The 19,242-nt window shown below is 43.2% G+C and overlaps 1 protein-coding gene across 3 annotated transcripts in view; it reads left to right on the top strand.

The window, feature by feature from the left end:
• LOC107998104 (neurogenic locus Notch protein) overlaps positions 1–19,242 on the top strand; it is a 196,827-nt gene that overhangs the window by 153,474 nt on the left and 24,111 nt on the right. The window lies entirely within an intron of this gene.

The following is a 19,242-nucleotide window of genomic DNA, read 5'->3' as shown; positions in this document are numbered from 1 at the left end:
TATTCCCTGAATTTATTTACTCCCTCGTGACCCCGAGAAAACTAGCCGGTTAACCGGTCCAACGTATCGGCCACGCTCGAAATTGATACCGCGCTCGCGGGTGAACGTGGATTTTCGTGATGGACGCGATCCCGCGATATTTCTCGCTGTTTATGGGCTTGCACCACGAAATTGCGGCCTTAAGCAATCGGAGGATGAGGGGCTGAAGCGGTTTGGCTCCGCGTTATTGGCTTGGGGGCCGATTAGAAGCGATTTGGAATGATGATTCAAGTGGTGATGATGGAATCGAATGGATCTGATAGTGAGCTGTCTTTGTTTAAGGTGGCATCGAATTGAGCAGCGTTGTTGGTGATCAATGTTTGCAGTTATTTGGATTAATTTTTGAACTTTCAAAAATTCTCAAATATTTTTTAATTAGTCTAGAATATTACACTTTGCTAAAACATAACACAGTCGGAAAGATGATCCAAAAATCCATAAGAAATTGATGAGATATTGTTAACGACCAATATTTTCAGTATGTTTGAATTAATTTCACCACATTTTGTTTTAATTATTCTAAATCCAAAATATTATACTTTGCTAAAGCATAATACAGTCGGAAAGATGATCCAAAAATCCATAAGAGATTGATGAAATATTGTTAACGACCACTATTTTCAGTATGTTTGAATTAATTTCATAACGATTATTTTTAATTATTTTAAGCGTGGAAAATATTGCCAGTTGAGCGGAGCATAATAATACGGTCGCAAAGATAATCCGAAAATTCATTATTCCTCGTCCTTGCGCTCGAACAAGCGAAATGGAACGGTCCCAAGGAAAACGAAGCAATAAAATGCAAATGGACGATCTCTCGGCCGGCCGATCGATACATTCGACGTACAAATCGAGGCGACGCGTCGTGTTCGACACCGCATACGACACGTTACAAATTATCCTCGTTGCTTCGAAATGCTCGTCCCAGTAAAAGAAAAAAAAAAAGAAACGAGAGAGCATATACGTGATCGACGTGTGCAAAGAGATAAGAAAGAAGAAGAGGAGAGGAAGAAAACGAAAGAGAGCGTACCTTAAGGATCGGTTACTTGTCGGCATGCAAATATTCGGGTACCAATTAAAGTTACAAAGCCGAATCTCGGCCAGGCGGAAAGAGCCGCTCTACGGTGGCTCGTTAAAATTATTGAACGTTTGTCGCCGCAAAACTTTTTTACCCCTTCGCGAGAAGGAATTCGAGGAAGGATCCGCCGTTATCGCCGATCGTCCCTCCCTCTTCCCTTCGCCTCTCTTAATACGGTAGTGTACCTCGTTGGAGAGATAGGGATGGAGAAAGAGAGAACAAGGCGGAACGCTCGAAGGAAAAAGGAAAGGAAAGGAGTCGATCGGTATTTTTATCGAGAATATTTGTTCATCGAGTGGACTGCGGATGTTTAGAGTGCAAAACGAAAGGTTTTCTTTTTTTTCCCCGAGCGTGATTAATGAAACGGAGTTTAAATAGAGACGTGGATTTTTCGAATAACGCAACGTGCATTGTACTCGATATATCTTTTCCCGCGTCACGTTAAATGCATAAACATCTGGACTCTTGTAATCGCATTTATTTCTTTTTTTTTATAAGCAAAGTTTTTTTATTATTCCATTCGTTACCTCATTCCGAATTCGGTGTGAATTAACGAACCAATATTGTGCAATAGAATTCAGGATGAGGCGGAATGGAGGTCGGTGATTTTTTTTTTTTTTTGTACCAACATGTTTTTCGAAACTCATTGTGGCCTTAATCCCTGTGGCCACGGGAATCGCATTTTCTTTGGGACAGCTGTCGGATGATCTGCCGATATTTCTCTCCGTGGAACGGTACACAAACAGAACCAATCGTGGAAAAAAAAGGAAAGAAAGAAGGGAAAAGAAAGTGAATGTTTAACAGATTGTGAACAGAGTCAGGGTAATATTTGCACGTCGTTTAGGATTATTAGGAGAGAGAGAATATCGAGAGGGGGAGAAAAAATAGATTCATCGAGAAGCGAGTGAATAAAGATCGATTATAGGTTTTATTTCATGGTATAAAAATTATTTTATCGTAACGAGAACCGAAATTCTCTACGAAACTTGGAAAGGTGGAACGGGTTAAACGATGGCTCTCGTAATATTCAAAATACGTTCACGATCAAACGATCCACGAGGGATATTGAGAATCGAAGATGGCCGTTTCGTGCGCCCTCGGGGTGTCGTGATAATTTTAGAAAGACGATCGACCATTTTCCTCTCCTCGCCGCCTCCTTTGAAATCGAGCATTGTTGCACGACTCGCGAATAAAATTAAATTTAAACCCTGCTTCTCCTCTGTAGTTTCCTCCTAATCCATTTCAATATTCGATCGACTCTCTACTCTCTACTAAATACCCTCCTTCTCTTACAAATCTTTGCTATAAATTCTTGCGAAATTATCCAAGTTTTCAAAGAATTCTAACACTCCACGATAGAAATAATTTTAATTTTCACGAAATCTTCGTAACCCTTGTCCATCCTTTTTTTCTAAATTCAATTTTCGACCCAAAAAAAGAAAAAGAAAAATAACGAACCAAACTGGAAATTCGCACACGATCAGAAGCGAACGAAAGAAAAGGAAGGCAGAAGATCTCGATCTCTCGTGATATGAATATCGATGCCGTGGTATTCCCACTTAGCGTAAACGGTACACCAGACGATAATAAACGCGTGGACGTGGATATAGAAGGAAGCGTTTCCCCCCTCCCTCCCCATCCCACGAGGGCAACGAACGAGATGGATCGATTGCATTTGCGCTAATGAGAAGAGGATGGCTACCATTCCGAGTCGAAAAGGAAAAAAAACCGGATTCTCGTTACCACCTGGATTAATTACCTTTTACGTTCCCCTTATTTTATCCGCCCCTCCCTTCGTTTTCTCGTCGACTTTTCTGCAATTCTTCGACCCACGGTTTTCAGTCCAGCGAAAGAAACTCGTGCATCGATTAATCGACACGTCGTTCGCGAAGTTTGGAAATAATTGGAACAACTGGATCAGCTTCGTTCGATCACGCGCAAAGCAATGGTGGAGAATGTGGTGATTTTATCGCGGTGGCCGTTTCTGTTCCAATGTGAACGTGAGGAAGAGCGATGGAATTTATTACATTTTTTATTAAATCTTATTCAATCAGGATATCGATCCTAGAATATCGATTAGCAGATTAAATGGAGATTCTCTTATTTCTCAATAATAGTTGGAATATATTTTCCGTATCACGCGTACATTCCATACATTTAAATTTATCATATCGACATATATATTCCCCTCAAAATTGCCATTTTCCCACGAAAATGGTCCACACGCCTCCGTGTACATCAAATAGTAAAAGTGTATCGATCGATTCATAAAATCGAATCGAATGCATAGCAACGACAACTCTCCCTCCTCGATCCGGATCGTGAGTCTCACGGTTGCCCTCCCCCTCCCCGATAGCGAAGATTAGTCACGACTTACGGAACGAGAGTAAATCAGGCCTCCGTTGACACGTTTAGCCGGTGCCCGAAGAGAGGATTCCTCCTCCTCCTCGTTCGTGGCGGCTCCCTCCTCCGCGGGGGATGATGGCGGTGCCGATAGCGACGCTTATGCCGCCGTAATGGTGATCTCTGGAAGGATGTTCCTCCTCGCGGAGGTCGCCTCTCTCTCCCCCTTCCTTCCCTCCCTCTTTGTGATAAATCACCGCACCGTCGTCGCGATCCGACCGCCATTAATCTCGATAATTGAATCAATATCTGTGATATCTGCCTGTGTATCCGGGCCGGCCTCATGGTAATTAGCAGCCACCCGTCATAAATCATGCCCCACGGGGGGCCGAGGGACCCGCCGCTTTTCGGGCCCTTTGTCGCGCCCTCCTCTCTCTCTTCGTGTCTCTCTTCCTGTGTCGTCTTGTTCCACGAATAGGGCAGTTTTCGATGTAAACGGGGAAAACTTAATCCCTTACCCTCGAATTAACTCCAAGTTGGTATTTGTATAGGTTAGGAAGGGTGTAGCGGATCGAAAAGAGGCTGGTTTTTGATAAACAGAATTTGTAATTCACGTAGCTCGAAGAATATGACGTAAGGATTTATTTGGATCAAGAGGATTCTTTTGTAAATATTACGAATCGAGGTATGCGGATTTATGGATATCAGGGATATAAAAGTTGTTCAAAGTGTCAAATTGAAAGTGCATCGGGAATAATTGCGCAAGATCGGTATGCGATCGGTATGCAGAAGAAGGAGAGAGTAACGATTCGTGTAATGAAGCGCTGTGCGGCGAGGATGGTTGACCGTTTGGCGATCGAGGGAATCGGGGGGGACAGGCCGATTTAATCGAGCGATCATTATCGAGGCGTAATGACTGAAAGAGGCCGCGTTGTCTCCTCCCTTTATCGAGGGCCAACCGATCGAGGCGTGGCCGTTGGCCAGCTGTATCCACCGATTCCCTTCCATTATTCGAGGAATCGATTAATTAACGGTCACCGGACTTAATGATCGATAATGGCAACCATCGGTTGATCGCGTGCACTGCGGTTCGTGGAAACGTGCGAGACACGCTCGATTTTATGAAATCGTGTTATGGATATTTAAAGGGCTATTAAATTAAGAGGGTTATCGAGAATTCTTTTATCCCCGTTCTTCTACCTTTTGCTCCTTTCCAGAGAAAAGGGAAAAGGAAAATTCTCTCTCTCTCGGTGAGAAATTTCTTTCGAAGTAGGAATAAGATTTTCCTCTAAATTTCCTCTCCTCTTAGCCGGTCACCCGCATTGCGCCTGTGGGTACGATGAATCGGGACCCACCGACCGATTTATCGCCCCTCTGACTAATTGACTCGAGGAGATACGATTTTCGCCGGCAGTTCGCGTTCTCGTTATCTGCTCCCGTCGTTTCCTCGCGAGATGCCGTTTCTCTCGAAAGCGCATCTCGAGCAGATCGGTGAAACGAGCCGCCGCTTTAATGAGCCAATTATTTAATTGCCCCCGCCTCTCCCCCTCCTTTTAACCGCGTGTTTCTCGAAAATACGGTACCAGAACGGGGTCCCATCCCCGAAGGAGGATGCCGCGAAATTGTTTCGTCGCGTCTCCCCCCCTTTTTTTCTCCCCTTCTTCTCTTTCGTTCGCTTCGACTCGCATCTCGATCGCCGATCGAAATTCTCGAGTAACTCGTTTCGAAGCGTGATAGGTTGTTACGAGAAAGAGGGAGAAAGGAATATACATATATATATATTTTTCCTCCTCGTTAATTCTCCTCCCTGAAGCGCGAGCGATCGATTCGTCTCTAGATTCAATCCGATTTTTATTTTATTTTTCCGCTTTCGTAAGACTTTGGCGAGGTAATTGGATTCGAACGTTGTTCTCACCAAAGTAATTCGATCGAATTTCTCGAATGGGAGTTTGTAACGGAAGATGTTCCTTCTTTCATATGGACAACAACGTGGACAATATTAAATTCTGAAATTATTTTCGCATTTAAAATTTTGCCGCAAAATACCTCCAATATTCTATACACCCCGAATATTCAAAATACTCTGAAATTTATGATGCCCAAGCGTCGCGATCGCGTGGAAGATGAAACGTGTTTAAAGTGGCGAATATCGCCGTATAATAATCGTTGGTGAAATGGAGGAATTCGAGGATGGGCTCGTCAAGGACGCGGTTCGGTAGAGTCTCAATTAAGGTTAAATTGAGTGGTCGCGGGTGGGAAATAAAGCGCGAACGGAGGCGCGCGTGCGCGCAGCAGCAACGCCAGGCTTGCCAACGAAACGCGGAGGAAAGGGAAGCGCGTTTCCTCCCGGTGGGTTCATCCCGCGAGTGGAAGTCGAAGACCCCGGAGAGAAGGAGAGAGAGAGAGAGAAAGAGAGAGGAAAACGGCATTCCAAACCGTGGTTGATTGGTTTTGGCGAAGGTGTACCGCCTTTCTGGAGGTCGGGTCGGGTCGCAGTTGCCTTTTACGCGGCTTTTTTCCTTTCCTTCGAACGCGTCGATCCTTTACATCCGATTACGTCCTTAACGTCTTCTTACGTAAGCCTTCCTCCTCCCTCCAGAAACGATTCGAATTATGATCTCGAGGAGGAAATTTCCTTCTAATCCCTCGTCGAGAAGGAGAGCCTCGGTTGTTTGGAAATTTAGAATTTGATTGCACGTTCCCTCGATCAGATACGAGAAAATCGTCGCGTTTTGGAATTTTATTTGCGGAGTTTTTCTTTCTCTCTTTGCTTCTTTCAGCATTCTTTCTGGCGATTGAGATTATATTTGAGAGAGAGAAAGAGAGAGTTTCGTTACCATTTCGTTCGAAGATTTAGAAGGGATTTTAGAAATTTTATAGATGTTCTTTTTCAAAGAAAACGAATGCTCGTTTCGTAGAGTTTGTTCCGTCGGAAATAAATTTTGGAATGTAATTTTACGAGTTTTTTTCAACGTGGGTGGACTCGTAAAACGGGACCTGAGAGGAAGGAGCACGGGAAGAGCCGAAAATTAACTCGAACCGCAAGAAGGAACTGACGGTAAAGGATTCTCGATAACAGTAATGGAAAGCGATACGCGGAGACGAGAGAGCCGTAAAAACAGAGAAATATTCCTTCCTTGCTGCCCCAAGTTTCGCGCCAACTTCCTCTATCTTCTTCTTTTTCTTTATAGCGAACCCCGAGATCCTTTTATCGTCGCATAATCGCGTGCAGAAACTCAACGGAATCTTTTAACCACGTGCGAAACAATCGGCCAACTTTCACGCCTTCTTCCTCCTCCCCCTCCTCTCCCCCCAGACAAGATAAGAAGATGAAAGTGCGCGTTCACTTTGCATTCGTGCTCGAGGCTGTTCCAGTTGCGGGTCGAAATGTACACAGCCGGTGATCGGAGCGTGACTCGAAGCAAATAATTAAATTATCGAATAAGGACTTCCGCGGAGGAAAGGAATTATCAATACCGTACGAATTCAAATTGGAATCGCTTTTTAATTCCGGTTCTTTTCACGAAAATGTAGGAGGAAACAGGGGTTGCCTCGATCGAACTTGCGAATCTTGCGAAGCGTTAATTCAGGGATTAAGTTACACGAATAAAGATTCTCGAGATCGTTGGATATACCTATTATATCAAACGTGGAGTTAGAGAAATGGATTCTGTAATTACCAAGCGTAGAAACGGAACGCCATTATGTCGGGTGCCGTTAATGGATATCGGTCCACCAACGTGGCTCGTTATCCCTAATTTATGTTCAGCTCGCTCTTCCTCTTTCACGACCGCGTCCTCTTCTCGGAACCCTTACACTCCTTTTCCACCTCGAATCCTCGATCCAGTTCAATTTCTCTCGTCCTCCTCCTCCTCTCCAATATTTGATCCACTGGAATGGATTATTATCGTTATTAATATAGCGCGATAAGAAACGTCAAGAGGTTGAACAATCATCGAAGGAAAGAAAGAAAAGAAACACAATAAGGGAGACGAGAAGAGAGAAAGGCGTCCCGTACGTAACCGAGCGTCGGCGATTCAATCGATACGGTGCGATCCGCGTGTTGCCGTTTTCACGGTCCGCTACCTAATTACCGTGGCCGGTGCAATCAGCCGCGCGCGTAGCACACACCCTGTTCACGATCCTTGGCCCGTGTTGCGGTACATCCTCACGTGTCCGCCAACGGGAACCGTACCGAGTCCGATTTCAAACTTGGACAGTTAACTTAATTACCAGCCAAAGTGTATATATATATATATATACACGGATGGAGAGAAGAAACGATGGAATCTATCGAGCTATCGTCGAGACTGTTCGTCTTCGTCGACGAGAGAAGAGAAGGAGGGAGAGAGAGAGAGAGAAGAATCGGGCAAGGTAGGTCGTACTCGGGCGTGTTCATGTCCGATGCGACCTTCGCCCTCTCCTACGAGGCTGGTGCTGTTGCCGAGGCTGGACTGGATCGCCGGTACCGCTATCCCTCTGCCGATAAAATGGCATCGCTACCCTACATACGTACACGATTCGGAGAAAAAAAGAAACGTATTCGAGATTACGATGTATCTGAAGGCGTTAATTAATGGGGAGGGAATCGTTAAACGATTTAATATTCGAGTTTTCGAGAGAAGGGCGAGATATTTTCGCAACGTTACACATGTCCCAAACCTGTTTTCGCAAGAAGATATCTCAATTCGTCGCCCTACACGCGTTCCGCGGCCACCGTGTCGCTCACGACGAATCGATCGGTTCCACCAACGTGTCTATCTGTCTGACGGACGTTGAACCATCTCTCCCCAACGTCTCTCCGCCTCTTCGTCCGCCATTCCGAATCCCGGCAATTTTTCCATCGACGACTCGTCATTGCCTCTCCTATCCAATCGAGAAACTAACGATTTTCGATTCTTTTCGTGAAAATTTTAATTTAAAACGGCTGGCTGACAATCCTCCTCTCCACTTCGTACCGCTATTCGATGGTCGAGAAAGAGAGAGAGACGAGGGAGAGAATTTTAATTTAGCGGAGCCGGTCGAACCTGAATTAAATCTGATTTGTCCTTCCCCCTCGATTTGGATCGATCGATCGATCGGATAAGATAATTTTCCGCGCAACGTTATGCAAAGCAAACTAGCGTCTAGCTAGTTTCCACGTGTTGGTGAATAGAGTTTAATGGTAAATGATAGGAATAAACGGGATCGTGCGGTTCGGTGAAATCGGCCGATGATCTCGTTGACCAGGATCGCGGAACCGGGCCTCATTAGGAGCCGGTGGATCATCCAGAAGCCGTTTTGAATCCTCGTTCCTTGCTCTCTCTCTCTCTCTTTCTCGATTCTTCTAACGAACCTCTCTGTCTCTCTCTTTCTCTGGGCCACGCAAAAAGATCTCTTCGACTCGGATGCGCAATTTGGAATTATTTTCTTTGTCGCCCGCGTAATTCTCTTCTTGCGCTTGAGTTTCACGGCGAGCCGCGTGAGAAACGCGTGGAAGGAGACGATTTAGGGGAAATTGTAAATTTGGATTAAAAAAGAAGGGAAAAAAGAAAAGATATCATTCGATTAAAATTCGAAATTATACTTCTTATCTTCGTATGAAAAGAGATTAGAAAGCCGTTGAAATGTGCCGCCCTCCCCGTGCACTGCTATCCCCTATGAAAATAAAACGGGTACGAAAATTACACTTATCGAGGACAAGTATACTTTATATAAAGTGTATCCACCGTACCGTAAGACGTTTCTCCTTTGTGCTCACGGTGGAACCAGGTTGCGAACTAGTTCCAATTTTTGCGGATACGTTCCGCATCCATGATTGGCAATAAATCTTCGAAACGCGATCCTGATTAAAGATGGTAGGAAAAAATCCAATCCTCTTTCCAAAAAAAAAAAAACAAAAAAGGCATTCGAATAATCTACCGATCATCCCGCAAACCCAATCAATTAGTCGCCGAGAAACTTTCCGGCGACGAGGCAAGTAGTATCGAGCCGACCGATCTTCCCTCTCCCTCTCCCTCCAACCAATCATCGTCAATTAGTCGTTGGAAAACATTGGAAAGACGACGGCGCGCAATTCCCGTTTCACTTGTCCCTTTAAATCCTTCACAACCGCCACATATTCCACGCTGGATCAAGCGTTCGAGCTCTGGTTCCGTGCCGCCTGTTAAGAGTAAAGTCAACCCCGTTAACCGTGGGGGACCCGTGAGCGAGCGAGCGAGCGAGCATCGAGGAGGAGGAGGAGGAGAAGGAGCGGATTCCGCTCATTTGCTGCGCGGCCAGTCCCACGAATTTATGTGGCACGCGTGTTGCATCGATCGGTCGCGACCAGCCACCAACCAATAAACATCTTTATCGGCCTGTCCATCTTTCCCCTTCCGCTCCCCCCTCGCTCGCGGCCACATTCTTTCCGCCACCGCGTTTCTAATCGCCGATTAGCGGCATACGATCCGCGAAATATACTCTTCGTTATCCACTCGTCTTCTCCGTCCGTGGCGACAATAGCCACAGAGATGCTAGGTGGAGGAAGAGTTAACGACAACTGGATTATATTGGAGGAAAAGAATTTTGAAATGATACTTTCTGCGATGCGGTGTCGCAAGGATGTAGATTATAGTAGATGTGAATTGAATGAGATAAAATTATTATGTATTGTAATATATGTTGTATGGTAATTTGATCAATAATGGATCAGAATTTAAACTGTTTTCCTGCTTTACGATCAGTAGGCTTTATTTTATTATTCATCATTGGTGGATTAAGAGGTATTGTTACTTTCATTCACTTAGATTCGTTCATCGATATTTATCTATAATTATTGGTTTACTGTTAAACGTAGAATGATTAAAAATTTATCGTGTTGTGATATTTATCGGGGTAAATTCAAAATATTTTATTAATATCAATGCCACGACGTTATTATTCAGATTCGTGTTATCGTTGAAATTCAATTTCATCAATTGGATCGATGATTAAATAGATTAATTTGATTATTTTTAAAAAATTTAACCAATTACCATTAGAATGATCGAATAATTATCCTCTTTTGGAGAAGGAGCGAGAATTAAATTGCATTTATTGCGTTTAATAGATCGCTGATTACTGTACAAGGTATGAACTTGCATCAATGAAAGATAAAGTAATTTTGCTCGGGATAATAACGGGCAAAGGGAATGAATAATCGTTAGAAAGACACAATTGACTAAACCAATGGCGGAGAACGAAGTTTGCCGATGGCACAATGCCTAGGCTAAATGCCAAGGACAGTTGAAGTTTCTCCATCATTTCACACAGCTTCCTGTGCACGATATATAATGTCACGTTCCCTGGGTTAACTCTCGTTCGAAAAAAAAGCATTATTCAAACGTTTAATTTGTTATTTTTCTTTCCTTGTTGCAGGTAAGTCGCCATTTTGAAATCGGGTGTAAAGCTTCTTCCTCTCCAAGGTCAGATCATTCGCAATTTTTTTAAATTTCGTTATTAATTTTCTTTCTTTCTTTTTTTTTTTTTTTTTTGAAAGTTGCTCGATCATCGTCACTTTTTATAAATTCGTTATAATGTTATCCACTCTCTCTCTCTCCCTTTTTCTTCAGCGTTTTGAAGATAAATTGTGGAAAGACTGTGGAATCACGTTCGTTCCGCAGAATCGAGCAATTTTCCGCTTGCATCCATCTCGAAGTCCATACGTCAAACCTGTTCTTCCCTCGAGACCAACGTAACTTACATAAGTCATTAACATCGCGTTGACCCGAAGATGCACGTCCAGTGCATCGTTGCAACCGATATCAGGCGTCATTCTCATTCCGCCAAGTTCAACGTGTAATCAACACGCTTGCGTAGAAATCATCTTCGTTATTTAACTTTCATTGTACGCTAGATAACAAATCGAACGACAAAAACTTGAAATTCTAAAAACTATTCGTTTCGAAACGCGGTATAATATTCCGAAAAATTAATTCAAATTCATCGAGTTAAATTTACGCGTAATGTAATTTATTGATCCATGATTAGGGGAAAAAAAATCGAAAATAACATTCTGAATAAATTAGAAACGTGAAGCCAATCTCGAACTGTGAAGTGAACCGAACTGAAACCGGTCGTTCCAATAAACGAAAATCGAATCTTTCGAAGATCTTTTTTATCTGTAATACGTGTCGTTGCTATGACAAAAGTCCATTTTATCGAAGGTGATTCCTTTCGTGCAAAACGTCTCTTTCATTTTTTTTCATTTTTTATCATTCTCGCTTCGAGAGATATCATCAAAATGGCGAAACGAGCGTCCACGAAACGATCGGAAAGATTGAAATATTATCTCCTTTTTTTTTTCTTGTCGAGATATTTGTATTTTCAACGAGTTCGAATAAACGATCGTTGAACGTTACTACTCGAAAGCCACACTCTGTTGATTTCCATGCCAGCGAATCGAATTTCTCGAATACCTTCAGCCACGAGCAACGTATTCTGGTAAACGGTTAATTGAACATAGATAAATGTTAACCTACTTGACACGGGTCGAATTATATATCCGCGAAAGTTTAAGCGTCGCCTTTTAATCGCGCCTTTCTATCGCACTGTTAATTTCTCCGCCCGTCCACTACGCAGGGAGGGCCGAGATATATTGCTAAATTCGCTTGAGAAACGATCCGGCACGCGAGACTTCCGCTCTGTTGGGAAATATTCGAATCCAATGAAAATAAACCTAACAGTCTGTTGCACCACGCCTTTTAACAGCAGAGCTAAGCTCAAAATAAAATAAACTGAAATATTCGATCGAAACGTTCTCCTCGATGATAAAAACGAAACGAAATTTACAAAGGGAAAGGAAAAGAAAAAGAATTAACCTAAAACTTTTCAAGTTTTGATCGAAGTAGCTGAGTTTCAATTTAGAAGATTGGCGGGCTCGTTGATGGAACAATGTTAGGCCGTCCCCGTTTCGTCGGCGTGCGATTATGATGCAAAGAAGAGCGTGTCAGAATGCTAGCCGTGGAACGAGTAAATCAGCTTTAACCACCTTTTGCCCCCGATCTGGCTTCGTAATCGAGGGCCAAGCGTTCGACGCTTGAGCCAATTACACGCGGCCTCTAGGGTCCGCTGTGTTGCGCGCGCATACGTACAACACGCATGCGCACACACGCCGACAACCCGCGGCTACTTTAAATTGCAAACCACCGCGATATGAACTTATATTCCGCGCACACCGTGCGCGTATCGTGTTTCGTTTTGACGGATAATTAATTCAAATCGGTTGGCCGGCGGTTCGGCCAAGTTGATGATCGAGTTGACTCGATCGTTATCGAATATCAAACGCGAGATACGTTCGAAAGGAAATTAAAGGCACGATAATAACTCGTGCTTCGGGAGAGATATTAGTCCAGTTGTTGGAATCGTTAATCGAGAAACGACGCAAATTGATAAACTTTCACGTTCGTCGAATATAAAACGTGAACCGAATAATTCGCTTGCTTCTTTTTTTTTTTTAATCGATACATCTCCCCGTATAAAAATATCACAAGAACATCATTTTCGTACTGTTCGAAATCATCGCCTCCGAGTTATTTACCATATTAATCATCTCTCGAGAAAATTCGACTCGAACAAATTCCCTCCTCAAACAACCAATCAACGTAACTGTCTTCGACCAAGATAGCATCGGCCAAGTTCCTCGGCGACAGTTGACGAAAGATGAAGTCAAAATCCTCGTTCGATCGATTGCACAACCCATTCTGTAACAAGAAGAGAGTGGGGAGAGAGATCCGGGGATCGATACAAGGGGCGCGGCGTGGTGGATCGGAAGTGGATCAATCGGAGCAGGCTTTTTCGATCGAGGAAGATGGATGGTAACGGTACAGCTCGCAACAGAGTCACCGCCCGTGAAATAAAAAAAAGTCTCTCGTGTTTGATTTCTCGATAGGATCGCGCGGGGGCAGCCAATTATGGCGGGCAAAGCCGAACCCATTCGGTTTCGAGAACATCTCTCGGTGTGTTGATTAAACCCTGGATTCCGATCTAATTGGATTAGGCTGCGCCTCTCTTATTTTCCATTCGTCATCGTTCTCTCGTTCCCTCTCGAGGGGAGAAGGTCTTAGCCGCTTCTCTTCCATCGCGACGTTTTGCGACCACATGTTCCACGCCTCTTCTCAGGCCGCGTTAGGGAGCCGAGAAGAGTTTCTCGATCCGATCTTTTCACGATGGAATTTTCCGAATAATTCGTCGCGATGATTCAAATTTCGGGGGAAAGAAAGCGAATAAGAAATTTTTTAGATATTTTAACACTTCGCGCTCGACGAGTCGTATGTAATATTAAAATCAATTTTGTTTAATTGATTCTAATCTATTTTATATTATGATATATACATATCTATTATCGTTTATTTATTATACTTTGGAGAAATAAGCAATAATAATATTCCTAATCTTTTTTTAACCTCATTTTTATCGTTATTTTGTTAAATTATCATTGTTTAGGCTCATATCTCATATCTGTCGAATAATTTATAGAATAGACAACTGTTTCTTTCAAATACCATTTCCAATTCTCAAGGTCAGTTTATCGTACGTTTAATTGCCTGCTATAATTCTTTCTTAAAGGTTCACAAATATTTTTTATATATCGATTATTATTTCCTTCTTTTATTCTTAATTAAACGCAGTGTCAATTTCTTTTACATTACATACATTTTTAATAACAAATTACAATAATTGTTTTCTCCTGAGTATAAGCTCAAAGCTCAAGAATTCTATGAAAATTGCAGGAATTAAAAAGTAAAACTTTATTCATTCGTCGAATCGTGTATCGAAACAGGAAAAAAGATGGAAATCAGAGGTGGAGAAGGCTCGTCGTGAAAGGAACGAAAAGAATTCGGTTCGGTGGTGATTTGTTGTCGACGGCGTGGACAGGTCCCGTCTCAATGCGAGGTCTCTCCTCGAAACTTTCATCGCGGGATTATGAATCACTCACCGGCCCCTGTACGTATACTTTTCGCCCGTCAACGGAATCCATAATTTCGAACATCGTATCGGTCGTCGCGCAACTTTGTAACGCAAAATTAATAAGGTTATTCGAACGCGTAATTCCGTTAAAATTTCACGATATTATTTCACACGTTTCACGATACACGAAAAAAAGAAAGAAAGAAAAGAAAAGGATCTTTGTTCGCAAGGACGAAAATTCACGATCAACAGGTTTCCGCGTTAAATCTCGTTCCCTGCTGGTATCGATTCGAGCCGAGTGTCTCCCCTTCTCCACGTAGCACGGTTGAACCGCGGCCATTAGATGGTACCCAACCGGAGAGCCAAGGATTTACGAGGGAAAATACGATCGCGCCATGTAAGGCGTAATTGCTACTATTTTGTAACGTGGCCGTTGTGCGTTGTGCACGTGGCACGGTGTGGTTGGCATTATACGCGAACGACTTAAAATAATATCCCTGGCTATTTATAAAACCTTAGCCGGCATTATCTCGAATCTCGGCAGTGGCGATGCAATTACGAAGGGACTGGACGACCAGCTTTGGAAACCGTGTGTAATAAATTAATAGCTCCGGTGTGGACCGATTAATTTCGGCCTCCGGTTCACCTCTCTCGTATAACTAACGTTTTCTAGAATCAGGGAAAATAGAATCCACGTGTGTGGGATAATTGGGAATTTACCTCTCTTCCATTTCTTTTATGAAACGGGATGCGAATTTAATTGTTCTAATTGCTCGTCAAAATTCTCGTGTCGAATTCGAACGGACTCTTCTCACTTGGAAAATTAATAGTCCAGTCAAGAGTGAGGAGGTTATTAAGGGAGTAGTGGATAAAGAGTAGTGGATTAATAAGAGGATTTGGAGAGTATACGAAGGGAAATTTGAGAGGCGAGAATGCTTCTTCTTAAGGATTTCTCTTCCCAGAGGCTGCGATCAAAGTTGCTTGTATCGTGCGATTAAATCGAGGAGAGGTCAATCATTGGGAAAAGATCGGAAAGCTAGAGCCGACATAGATTCGTACTTTCTCGTCAAATGTCTCGAGATAATATATATCGAGGATATCGGAATTTTTCGGTTTTCCTTCTCTTTCTAATTGAGATCTCTAAGATTTCGTTGCGCAATTTCGACGAAACCCAATCTGAATTTTCATCCCGTTCCATCGATTCGATAACCAAATTAATAGTTTTCAATTTTTCGAATGTTATTAACTCTCTGTTACAAAATCTCGTTCAACGAAGACAATTGCAATTAAAATTCCCACTTTATTTCCTCAATGAAAATCGTCGAAATCGAGTGGAAAGTATTTTCTCCAAGTACACGTAAAAAAGATCGTTCCATCTGTAATCGAATCCAACATTTCCTCGAGACTCTCTCTTTCTCACCTTCGACCTCTCTCTGTCCCAACTGCAAGCCGAGCGGCGTGGACGGCATTAAGCCGGAACAATCAGCTTGGAACGCATCGGATCGAGCGGTTGGGAGACAGCTTCGGCCGCCCGCGGTCAATCGAGACCCCAGATGGCCCGTGTCGGTGGCCTGTCGGTGGAGAAAAGACGCGGACCGTTATCCCTAGAGAAGAAGGGAGCCTTCTAAGTGTGGCGCAGCACGCCTTCGGGCCTCGTATAGAGGTTACGAAGCGCGCAATGCGCTCTCTTGCATCCTCGACCACACCCAGCTTCTCTCCCGTTTCACAGCAGAGGAGAAGAACGAGCGGAGACAGACAGAGAGAGAGAGAGGAGGAAGAAACGGTCTCTCCGGGTTCTCAGGTATCGTGGATTTGCATCCACGGTTGCTCCACTTGCGAAACGAGCGTCTGGAAGGCAGGAAAAACGACCGCCTTCCTCCTCGGACTCAACGATCGGGATGATGACGATTAGGATGGAGATCGTTCCGATTGTTAGGGTGCATTTGTTCTCGGCGCAAGGTTGAATAGGAGGCGTAGGTGTCGGAGAGTTATAAAGATGGAGCAAGGTTGGTAACGGAGAGTTGTTGCGTGAAAGTGAAGAGAGCGTTGCTTTACAACGGGTTCTCATTTCCCTCCATCTACTCCAATAATTTAAATGTTGATCGAAATCACCAAGCGTTTCGTCCTTTTCCAAATGATCTTCCACTTTTTAAAGACGAAAATGGTATATTACCCCCGCGGGGAACACCGTTAACCGAGGATGTTGTTCCATCCTCGAAACGATAAATCGCGAAACGGAGCCAAAGGACGAGGGACTTATAAATTTCGCTGGCCGATCATAAATCCCGGTGAGAAAAACACGCCCATCCCTCTTCATTACGAGAGGACGAGGAGGAGCATCCTTGCCGAGGGGGATATATATATATATAACGTTGAATGATCCTTGCTGAATCTCTCCCTCTTTCCTCCTCCTCCCCCTCTCGAACCGGTCGATTAGGCAGCGAGATTATCAGCGAGATTTAGCCTGGAGAATCGTCTCGAAAAAAAAAGGGAAAAAGGAGAGAGGCGAGTATTGGAAACGTGTGGCAGCGTGTATGGAACAGCGAGGAACACGCAATCGCGTTTTCTTTCGCGGTCGAATGTGTGAAACCACGCGTCGAAATGCTAGAGCCGTGGTAAAGTTTATCCACCGCTTGCAAAAGAACTATTTACGATCAGCCGCGATTCCCGAGAAAGTTCCGCCGCGATAACGCCGCGATCGCGATCCGCGTCCGTGGATCATTCGGCATTGTGGGAACACAAGGGTGGAGAGAGATATCGCGAGTTTTCTCTTGGCTTTGATTGGCGTTGTTCGTTACTTCTTTCTTTTTTTTTCCACAGTTGGTTAAGCTCGTTTGGACTTTTTCTTTTTCTCTCTTCGTGATAATTAAGTTAGGTTATATTATAAGTTAATAGATCCAGATGTGGATGTAGGAAATTCACTGACATTCTCACGCCCGGATTGTATTGCGTAACATATTCGTTATATTCTTATAGTCTTCAAAGATGGAGCAGCTTAAACTGGTGAATGGCGAGGAGCGTGTACTTCTGACACGGTTATATTCTACGTACGGTCTCTCCGTACTTGAACTTTGATCGTCTTACATTGAACTTTAGATATTTCGTTCACTTTTTTTTAAAGGGAAATTAAGAGGGAAAGGATCGTTCGAATTAACTCGAGGAATTAACTGATTTCTTTCGCTCAGGTAAGAAATTGAGAAATCTCGCCGAGCAGCACGTACGAATTTCATCCTGGTTTCCATCGATCTCCCGCAAAAGCCACAAATCTTTCTCTCTCTCGAGACACCAGTGACAAGACGAAAGGTCGCTCATTCACTACCTCCCACGGTGGACTCATTCCAGAATTCGTTGAAATTCCACGCGAGTCGGTTCACGCAAATCTCCAACTTTCCCATCACGCGTTTCACACCGAATCAATGAAAAGAATATTTCGCGTATCTTGTTCCACATTTTCTCACAGGAACTTCCTTCGTTAAATATATATCTGTAAAATAATCATCGGATACTTTTGAGGATCAAACGTATTGCGCGGATGTTGTACGATAGAAATAATATTTCGTATTATTCTTATTAATTCACCATGTAAAATTAAAATCCCTTTGATAATTGTTAATAATTGCGAGATTAGATGCTGTTGGGACGCACGTATCAAAAATATTTTCAGACTCGTCGACCACAATTTATTGACTGTATTCGTGAGATCATTTTTGGGATCCAACTATATTTCACGGATGATCAATTTAATTAATTATACCTGATTAAAATCTCTTTGGTCGTTAATAATTACGAATAAAATCACTCACGAGATGGGATACTTTTCTTAGACCAGTTATATTTCACGGATGATCGAGTTATATCCTTTCGCAATGATTATTATTACGTACAGGTTCCCATACAAGATAATCACTTCAAACACTTGTTACTTTGGATTAAATTCCCGTACGATTTCCACATTCTTACCTCATCCTTATACTATTCTTACTCAAATTTATCGATAAAGTCACGAAGATACTTTTGGGTGCCTTTTCGAGCATTTTAATTCTATTTTCGTTTGATACGAAAGATACGAGTCTTGCTCCAAATTCAATTAAAATCCTTTTCAACGATTCTCGTCCCCCTATCTTTGCAATATAAAATATATATTGCGGGGTAAAATATTTTTATCCGAGTATTTCGTATTTGACCGAGCGTGACTGTCGGCTTCATTGAAATCAAGCGAACCCGCGGGATCCCCACACTTATCGAATCCACAGCTCTTCTTGTATTATCGATAAGTCGTTTCGCGCGTGGGAGATCGGCGCGATGCCGGTAACAACATACTCGGCCGCCACGCCCCGAACAATTACCAAGAAGTCGAGGCGGTAAATCAGCCGTGAAACCGACACTATGAGACCGTATGAGCGCGCCTATTCCAAATCCTTCTCTCTGTGCTCGTCGACTCTGCTCGTTATTCGTTCCTATCTTTCGTCAAGTGTGAAAGGAACAAATGATTGAAGGCAGGATTGATCGATGACCAGCTATGACCAGTTATATATATTTGTGTCTTGAGTATCTGGCTTGTGGTCTGGTGAGACGGATGTGAAAACAGGAGATGGATGAATGGTTTTTTTCTTTCCTTTTTTGGGGGGTTTTTAAACAAGAAGATACGAAGAATTTGAGAGTGGAAGGAAGGATGTACAAAGGGAGAGGTTGATCAGCAGGATTTAAGTTAAATTAGAAGTCATCTAGTAAGTGTTCGAAGATGAAGGAACGAAGGTCGTTGTTAGTGGTTCTCCAGGCGAGGAAGCGAGAAACAATTCGAACTTATATAAATGGCGCGTCGGGAAGTGAAATTAATTCTGTGGGTGGACGTATATCTTCATTATCGTTCGCCG

This window comes from Apis cerana, linkage group LG3, assembly GCF_029169275.1.
Source record: "Apis cerana isolate GH-2021 linkage group LG3, AcerK_1.0, whole genome shotgun sequence".
Lineage (NCBI taxonomy): Eukaryota > Metazoa > Arthropoda > Insecta > Hymenoptera > Apidae > Apis > Apis cerana.
The sequence above is the reverse complement of the archived record's forward strand: the minus strand, read 5'-3'. Positions and strand labels throughout refer to the sequence as shown.